Source organism: Dermacentor variabilis, chromosome 3, assembly GCF_050947875.1.
Source record: "Dermacentor variabilis isolate Ectoservices chromosome 3, ASM5094787v1, whole genome shotgun sequence".
Classification (NCBI taxonomy): domain Eukaryota; kingdom Metazoa; phylum Arthropoda; class Arachnida; order Ixodida; family Ixodidae; genus Dermacentor; species Dermacentor variabilis.
In genome coordinates, this window is record NC_134570.1 from 190,491,525 (window position 1) to 190,501,811 (window position 10,287).

Genomic DNA, 10,287 nt, shown 5'->3' on the forward strand with positions numbered 1-10,287 from the left:
ATCCGAACCTGGCAACGTTTAACGTTAGAACGCTATCTAGTGAGGCGAGTCTAGCAGTGTTATTGGAGGAATTAGAGGGTAGTAAATAGGATATAATAGGGCTCAGTGAGGTTAGGAGGACAAAAGAAGCATATACAGTGCTAAAAAGCGGACATGTACTGTGTTACCGGGGCTTAGCAGAGAGACGAGAACTAGGAGTCGGATTCCTGATTAATAAGGAAATAGCTGGTAACATACAGGAATTCTATAGCATTAACGAGAGGGTGGCAGGTCTTGTTGTGAAACTTAATAAGAGGTACAAATTGAAGGTGGTACAAGTCTATGCCCTTACATGCAGTCATGATGACGAGGAAGTCGAAAGCTTTTATGAAGACGTGGAATCGGCGATGGGTAAAGTCAAAACAAAATACACTATACTGATGGGCGACTTCAATGCCAGGGTAGGCAAGAAGCAGGCTGGAGACAAGTCAGTGGGGGAATATGGCATAGGCTCTAGGAATAGCAAAGGAGAATTATTAGTAGAGTTTGCAGAACAGAATAATATGCGGATAATGAACACCTTTTTCCGCAAGCGGGTTAGTCGAAAGTGGACGTGGAGGAGCCCGAATGGTGAGACTAGAAATGAAATCGACTTCATACTCTGCGCGAACCCTGGCATCATACAAGATGTAGACGTGCTCGGCAAGGTACGCTGCAGTGACCATAGGATGGTAAGAACTCGAATTAGCCTAGACTTGAGGAGGGAACGGAAGAAACTGGTACACAAGAAGCCAATCAATGAGTTAGCGGTAAGAGGGAAACTAGAGGAATTCCGGATCAAGCTACAGAACAGGTACTCGGCTTTAACTCAGGAAGAGGACCTTAGTGTTGCAGCAATGAACGACAATCTCATGGGCATCATTAAGGAGTGCGCACTAGAAGTCGTTGGTAACGCCGTTATACAGGAAACCAGTAAGCTATCGCAGGAGACGAAAGATCTGATCAAGAAACGTCAATGTATGAAAGCCTCTAACCCTACAGCTAGAATAGAACTGGCAGAACTTTCTAAGCTAATCAACAAGCGTAAGACTGCGGACATCAGGAAGTATAATATGGATAAAATTGAACAGGCTCTCAGGAACGGAGGAAGCCTCAAAACAGTGAAGAAGAAACTAGGAATAGGCAAGAATCAGATGTGTGCGTTAAGAGACAAAGCCGGCAATATCGTTACTAATATGGATGAGATAGTTCAAGTGGCTGAGGAGTTCTATAGAGATTTATACAGTACCAGTGCCACCCACGACGATAGTGGAAGAGAGAATAGCCTAGAGGAATTCCAAATCCCACAGGTAACGCCAGAAGAAGTAAAGAAAGCCTAAAGAGCTATGCAAAGGGGGAAGGCAGCTGGGGAGGATCAGGTAACAGCAGATTTGTTGAAGGATGGTGGTCAGATTGTTCTAGACAAACTGGCCACTCTGTATACGCAATGCCTCATAACCTCGACCGTACCGGAATCTTGGAAGAACGCTAACATAATCCTAATCCATAAGAAAGGGGACGCCAAAGACTTGAAAAATTATAGACCCATCAGCTTACTGTCCGTTGCCTACAAAGTATTTACTAAGGTAATCGCAAATAGAATCAGGAACACCTTAGACTTCTGTCAACCAAAGGACCAGGCAGGATTCCGTAAAGGCTACTCAACAATAGACCATATTCACACTGTCAATCAAGTGATAGAGAAATGTGCAGAATATAACCAACCCTTATATATAGCTTTCATTGATTACGAGAAAGCGTTTGATTCAGTCGGAACCTCAGCAGTCATGGAGGCATTACAGAATCAGGGTGTAGATGAGCCATATTTGAAAATACTGGAAGATATCTATAGCGGCTCCACAGCCACCGTAGTCCTCCACAAAGAAAGCAACAAAATCCCTATAAAGAAAGGCGTCAGACAGGGAGATACGATATCTCCAATGGTATTCACAGCATGTTTACAGGAGGTATTCAGAGGCCTGGAGTGGGAAGAATTGGGGATAAAAGTTGATGGAGAATACCTTAGCAACTTGCGATTCGCTGATGATATTGCCTTGCTTAGTAACTCAGGAGACCAATTGCAATGCATGCTCACTGACCTGGAGAGGCAAAGCAGAAGGGTGGGTCTGAAAATTAATCTGCAGGAAACTAAAGTGTTGTTTAACAGTCTCGGAAGAGAACAACAGTTTACGATAGGTAGCGAAGCACTGGAAGTGGTAAGGGAATACATCTACTTAGGGCAGGTAGTGACCACGGATCCGGATTATGAGACTGAAATAACCAGAAGAATAAGAATGGGCTGGGGTGCGTTTGGCAGGCATTCTCAAATCATGAACAGCAGGTTGCCACTATCCCTCAAAAGGAAAGTGTATAACAGCTGTGTGTTACCAGTACTCACATATGGGGCAGAAACCAGGAGGCTTACGAAAAGGGTTCTGCTGAAATTGAGGACGACGCAACGAGCTATGGAAAGAAGAATGATGGGTGTAACGTTAAGGGATAAGAAAAGAGCAGATTGGGTGAGGCAACAAACGCGAGTTAATGACATCGTAGTTTAAATAAAGAATAAGAAATGGGCATGGGCAGGACATGTAATGAGGAGGGAAGATAACCGATGGTCACTAAGGGTTACGGACTGGATTCCAAGGGAAGGGATGCGTAGCAGGGGGCGGCAGAAAGTTAGGTGGGCGGATGAAATTAAGACGTTTGCAGGGACAACATGGCCACAATTAGTACATGACCGGGGTAGTTGGAGAAGTATGGGAGAGGCCTTTGCCCTGCTGTGGGCGAAACTAGGCTGATGATGATGATGATGACTAAGATCCAATCAACGGTAGGGCCGCTTCCCACAGTTAGTTCTAGTTTTGCAAGAAGTTTAGTGTTTGACATGCGGTCAAATGCCTTTGAAAAGTCTAAAAATATGAGGTCTATTTGTTTCTGATTATCAATGCTCTTGGATATGTCATGTGTTAATTCAATTAATTGCGGAATAGTAGAAAGGCCTTTACTAAAGCCGCGCTGACAAGGGGTTAGGATATCATTTACTTCTTGATAAGCATTTATTTATTTATTTATTATTTATTTATTTATTTCATAATACTGTGAGCCTTTCTCAGGCTCTGACAGGACGTGTTTTAAAATGATATGTTCTAATAACTTGCATACTGTACTGGTTAATGATATGGGTCTGTAGTTTGAAGGATCAAATTTGTTTCCTGATTTGTGTATTGGTGTTATTTTGGCAGTTTTCCATTCCGTAGTAAGGGTGCAGGTGCATAATGATTTGTTAAAAAGGAGGATTAGGAATTTTGCCATCCACTCGGCATATCGATGAAGGAATATGTTAGAGATGTTATCTGGCCCTGGTCCTTTTTTGTGTCGAGATTTAGTAAAATATTTAGTACTCCTGTTTCTATTATAGTTAATGGTTCCATCTTCACACCAGTGCCAGAGGTTATTCCTGGTAGTTCTCCGTTATCAGATGTAAAAATAGAGCAGAAATAATTATTCAAAGAAGTCGCAGCATTTTTGTTATCCGCAGGAGATGTCGTTCTTTCATCTCGTTTTTTAGGGTTTAAATAACGCCAGAATTTTTAGGGAGCATTCTTTATAAATTTAGGAAGTGTGTTTCTAAAATAGTGTGATTTGGCCTTCTTAATTTTTGTTTCCAAATCGTCCACGGCGTAAGTTAATTGTTGAGCAGTTCGTTGAGGGATGGGATTTTTTGTTTCTTCTGATTCGGCGAACTTTCCTTTTTGCATGAATAACGGTCCGAGTTATCCAGGGGTTATGCTTATGAGTTTTCTTTGTTTTCAACGGGACGTAGTTACTGATGCAATATGACACAACGGACTTAAATTCCTGCCATAAAATTTCTATGTCAGTGTTTCCATCATGTGCGAGGTGATTGAATGACGATAGTTGAAATGACAGTGTATCATCGATGCTTGTATCATCAGCTCTGTTGTAGTCTTTATACGTTTTTGTTGGTTGTGAAGAGGGTAGCGAATCTTGATACGGCACCTCACACAATACTAGTTTGTGATCTGACAAGCCGGTTGAGACTTCGAATTTAGCGTTATGGGTGGGGAAATGATTGCTTAAAAATACTAGGTCTAAAATGTTAGAACAGGATCCTTGTACACGCGTGGGTTCAGTTATTATCTGGGTTAGGTTAAAAGAGAGCATAATGTCGAAAAGATTATCTGCGCAAGGTGAACGGTGATGCAGTGTGTGCCAGTTGATATCAGGGAGATTAAAGTCGCCTAGTAATATGAGTTTGGTCCTCTTCGCATGCTGCTGCATATACACGTGCAATGATTGGAATACATTCAAATCAGTAGAACGACTACGGTAAATGCGTCCAACAATGAAGGTGGTATCGGCAAAGCAAAGTTTGCAAAATACAGCTTCAACCCCCTCAGCGTCAGGCAACTTAACGTACGGAATTTCCCTTTTTATCAAAATAGCAACGGCACCGCCTCGTGTCGGCTGATCTTTGCGAATAATGACGTAGTTTGGGGGAGTAATTTCGAAGTCTTTGACGTCTTTGGTTAGCCAAGTCTCTGTTATGCCTATAAATTCCGGTTCGAAAGCTATTAACATTGATTCGAGGGGTCCGAGCTTACTACTAACACTTCGAGCGTTAATATTACCGAACGTTATTTTGGATGTTCGGGACGGCGGGGACGCAAGGTTCGCGTACCGACGTCCTGGTTTTTTGTATCGCTTGAAGTGGACGTAATGGGGGTCACCTCATTATTTTCCTTGTCCCAAGAATAAAGGCAACTATTAATCTTTAGTTTGTCGTAGACCAGGGCCACTTTATCACCGGATTTCTTCCTTGCTTTTCCATATTGCCATAGCTTGTTCCTAATATCTCGAACTCGCGGTGAAAAGTCTTCGCTGATGGCGTAAACAGCATCCTTGAGTTTTTAACAGTTACGCAAAATTTTTCTTTTGTCTTGAAAGTCTAGGAGCTTAAAGATTATTGGTCTTGTTTTGTTTGCCATTGGTTTGCCTAGTCTGTGGATGCGTTCTATTGCTACTGCTAACGTCAAAGTATGCCTAATGACCTTTTCCTTCACTGCGCGTTCCAGAGATTCGGTATTTTCTTCTGTGTCTTCCTGCATACCATACACAATAAGGTTCGACCTTCTGGATCGATTCTCTAGATCGTCTAGCCTTAATTCCAAGGACGATACAGTTTTTTGAAGGCTAGCGATTTGTTTAGTGCAAGCTGAAACATTGTCTTCAAGGCCTGATAGACGTTCTAGTTTTTTATCTATCGATGTCAGTCGTTCTTCCTTTATTGTCTTTATGTCAGCGGCGATTTGGGTTAACTGTTCGGCAAGGCCCGAAAGGTCAGGCCCGGGATTTGTCTCGACATCTCCGGCAGGCAATAACAACTTTGGAAGGTACACCATGTCATACAGAGAATCGAGAAGCACCGTAGGGCACGGCAGCACGACGAGATAGCGCTCACTAGAGCGAAAACACTTTCCAAAACGCCTTCTTACCTGCATAAAGAAGACAAGCGGGTGAGCCATCTGCGTGCAAGCCCTGCTACCCTGCCCTTTGGTATGTGCTGGGTCGTCGCCTGCTTTTACGCTCCGGGTAAGGTGAGGGGCCGTGCTGGATGACTTCAAGAAGGTTCTTCCGCTGGAGGTAGACGATGACGGGTTCCCTTCCGCAAATTGTAGGAAAGGAAACGACGAAAAGGTGTCGTTCTGAAGCACATGCGCGTCGAGAATCACGAAAGGCTGATTTGGTTCTTGGTGTCCCGTTGGTATCAGCAGCAGGCTGGCGATAGTCTGCATAAAGAATACAAGCAGGTGAGCCATCTGCGTGCAAGCCCTGTTGCCGTGCCCTTTGGGATGTGCTGGGTCGTCGCTTGCTTTTATGCTCCGGGTAAGGTGAGGGGCCGTGCTGGATGGCTTCAAGAAGGTTCTTCCGCTGGAGGTAGACGATGACGGGTTCCCTTCCGCAAGTGGTAGGAAAGGAAACGACGAAAAGGTGTCGTTCTGAAGCACATGCGCGCCGAGAATCATGAAAGGCTGATTTGGTTCTTGGTGTCCCGCTGGTATCAGCAGCAGGCTGGCGATAGTCTGCATAAAGAAGACAAGCGGGTGAGCCATCTGCGTGCAAGCCCTGCTGCCGTGCCCTTTCAGAGCAGATGTGCAGGCGCATAAGAATGCGCGCAAGACAAAAAGCTTCCCCACACCAAATTACAAAAGCTCCCGCTCGAAATAGGTGCATGGCATGTTCGCACTTCAAGCTGGAAAACCGCGTGTTTACCTGCTGCAAGATTTGTAATGCTCCCTTCTGCTTCCCGGCCGCAAGAAATAGCTTCATGTAGTTCTACGGTCGAAGCAGCTAAGAAGCCCACATAAATGTTCGACTCCCTAATGGTACGTAGGGACACATATGTCCCAGAGAATAACATGCAAGCCGACACGTAGCTACCGGGTGGCGAGGCACTGAGGTTGTGGAAAATCGGTACTCTCCCTCCTCATACAACGAACTTACCAAATATTTTAACATGGGACAAAGACGATATCATCTGCCTCATAGCAAACTAGGCAGACCATAGGCTTTAACACACAGGTTACTCTTGGCCGTAAATACGCACTGTTACACCGAATCTATCAGAGATACACTCGACAAATATTTGCGACCTATGCTCAGACACAGCTAACATAGAACATGTGCTCTGATGGTGCCCCGCCTTACGCGACGGTGTGGCGTCATCCAAATGGGAGGCTGCCCTAATAAGCCCCGATCTTGAAGCGCAGCTACGGGCTGTCCATCGTGCCCGCTACGCAGCAGAGAGGCTCGATCTTTCTGCACCGACGTGGGAGCGGCCCGTTATGTGCTGACGCGCGTTTCCAACGACCAGAATGAAATTTTGCCATGCCATACCATATCGAAATGTTATATTTTTTTATAGTTGCTTCATTATTGTTTCGAACGCCCAAATGAAGAAAATAATACAAAACACCAATAATTTCTCGGCTCATTGGCTTATGTACCTGTAGGGGTTAAACATTTGCCTTACATTTTATCGCTTACATTTATCTTCAACCATTAATTACGCTGTCGTCTTGGCTGTGTTGTGAAGGAGTTCGAGCTTTCGTTCAATTGATGCACTGCCTTCCACATGACGATTCATTCTCTGCACAGATATTGAAAGATCATAACTACATATATTCAAACTAAATTTGGTACACGGAGATGCGTAGAGCATGGAATAATTCTCGGCGAAGCGCCCATCTCGAGCCAGCCATGGAGGACCATGTGTGCTGGGCGACGGACTCCTGGCGAGGTAGTCTGTTCGAAAGTGTAAACTTGACTGTGGTGCTCGGCGACTGGTAATGTGGACGGCGGGAACTTCCACTAGGTTTTCACGGGCCCCTGGACACCGCTCGCCCCGGCAGATGTATTGTACTTCACCCGATGGTTGGAAAGCTGCGATTTTGGCAGAGCGCAGATAAGGAAAACGGACAAGTATAGATTCAGTGCACAGAAGGCAATGCATCAAAACAATGACGCGCAAGAAAGGCAAGGATGCAGAATAGTCGAACAGAAAAAGAGGGCCAGCATAAATTTTAAAAAATTAACCTTAATTCACAGAATGAGGCGGATGCAAAGGGGCGTCAGGCTTTCAGTAATAAGTGTTTCATAAGTAAAGCGTGCTTTATTTAACCGTAGCTGCAGCTATTGCATTGCAAAACGTTAACGGGCTAATTACACGGCATAATGCAAGCCAATAACCACAGAATTTCATGGGGCGTATCTGTTTCGGCAGTAGCTTCAGTGGGAAGAATGTAATGGCTGATTTAGGAACAACTTCAATAGCATTTCTGTAGAGTACCTACGCACTCATTTTTAAAACAGCGTCAAAAAAGCACGTACAAGGGAGCACACAGGACGAATACTGTCCTTCTGAGATACCTACGCACTAATTGTAGCACATTCGTGATAGCTTGATCGCATTATAATTGGCATTTTTCGAACCATAGCAGCACCGTATAATATCATCAGCCCGTGTACACCACAGCGTCAGTCCACGTTCAGCCATTGGCTGAACACGCAGTAACGCCTATAAAGCCTTGGTAACGCCGTCACCGGCAAGCGAATGCTCTGAATTTGTCGGTTTACCTAAGCGTGACCGTCATGACAGGTGCCTTGAGCTTTGCTGCATCATCGGACGCTGGCGGTCAGGTCGCCTGTATTTGTCTCACACGCTACGAAAGCGTTTTTAACATATGAGTGACATTGAGGCCGCAATGTTCCTATATTGCCTTGAGCTATCCTGCTAGGGCGTTTAGCACGCCTCTTTTTGTGCAGGCTGTCTTGATTTTCATTTTCATCTATGTACTACAATTGGAGTAGCACGTGATGCCTGTCGCTAAAAGAAACTCTCCAGTTATCACAAAATTTTGTGTTAACTCCTAATCGACTAACAGTTATCTGATATGCCCATTACAGGAAATTCAAACCTTTCCTTATTATCATTTTCAACTAGAATACCAACTGCACACCATCGATTTTAATAACTTCTGTCGCCGTCGTACTCTTACCGCTATGCCAATTACTCTTTAGTCCATTCATTGCTTTAAGATTTTCAGATTCCTTGTAATATTATTTCTTACTCTAGAGCTTTAACTGCCTGTCTGTGAACATAACACGCAAGCTGCGCCGGCCTCAATGTCACTCATATGCTAAAAACGCTTTCGCAGCGTGTGAAACAAATGCAGGTGACCTGACGGCCAGCGTCCGATGATGTAGCAAAGCTCAAGGCACCTGTGATGACGGTCATGTTTAGGTAAATCGCCAAACGTAGTGCAAGATCGCTAGCGCTCGGCGTGGTCATTCATCGCATTCTAGACTACGTCTCTTTGCTAATAAAGGCATTCTACGTCATCATAACAATAAACAAAGGACCGTAAAGAAAAAGTCGCGGTTTCGCTGGAAAGTGCAAGCATCGATTGCGATAGTAAATTAGTACGCACCTATACGAAGTAAGCATATTAGTTTTATCGGTTGTGTGAACCAAACATTCGCTTAATAACTGAAGTAACAAGCATAGTGTCAGCGCCCACAAGCAAACGCGAACACATCACACCCGATGAGCGCAGACACACGCTGTCCAAAGGCTGGTGTGACCCAGCGCGGCAGCAGCACCGAGCGAAGTGACCTTCATGCGGTCTATCGCTTCAACGCAAGGGTGGCGCGAATACAGCGAGCACAAAATATGAGCCTACGCACATCCATTTCTATAATGGCGGACTTTTCTTGGCAATGAAGCGAAAGATACGGGAGCGGAGATTCTGCACATGACTGCATTCATACGGCAGTGTAGTCCGGGAACGCTCGGCGCCAGTTTCGGTTTCGGCAACCTCGCACAGCCGCTTTGCTCAATGTAGATACAAGTGACTCGGCGTGAATCAATGTGTATTCACAGCCGATATGTACCAAGCTCTGAACAGCCAGCATCGCAGCCTGCGTCGGAGCTCCGTAGCCCATGTATGGCGTCGGTTAGAGCTTGGGACGCGCAACCGACGCTGGCGTGGGTAGAGCCGGCGCAGCAGTCTGCTTGCTCACTCGTTTGTACATGCCGATGGTTGCGATTCCCAGATGGCTTCGCTTGGTTTCCATGCAGGCGCTGGAAAAAACTTTTCTGTGTGCTTCAACAGTCTTTTGTTGCTAAAGTTGGTCAAGAGCCTCGTAGGAGAATTGATTCACGGAACACCGAGCGATGAACACTCATCAGAAGACACGCGTATCATTTTGCGTTTGATGAATGTGCAAAACGTGGGACGGTATCGGATGTACGAGAACTCGAAAGAGCAAACTAAAAATACAATAAAATGCCAATGTCTGACGGGTGAATGTTACGCATCATTTATAGTTAGGTGCTGTAAAATACAAAAAAGAGCATTGTTTTATATTTTGCACGTAAGAAAACGTGAACAAAACTGCGGGACTACTTCCAGCAGTGGTGCAAGAGGCGCGCCTAGTTTCCGTAGCCGTAGCTTCATAGCCAGGAAACGCGCGCGGCCGTGCAAAGTGCACACTTGTTGGAGGTATACGTGTCGAAGCCGCCTCCCCGTCCGTCCCGTGCTGCCTCCCCACTTTCCTCCTTATTGGTGGCGAGCTCCACCGCTGGAAAAGCTGGCGCTACCGTCGGCGTGACGTGGCATGAGGGATCACGTGGACACAGCTACGCGTGGCTGTTTCGGAAGCGCCGAAGCGAGCTGAAAACGA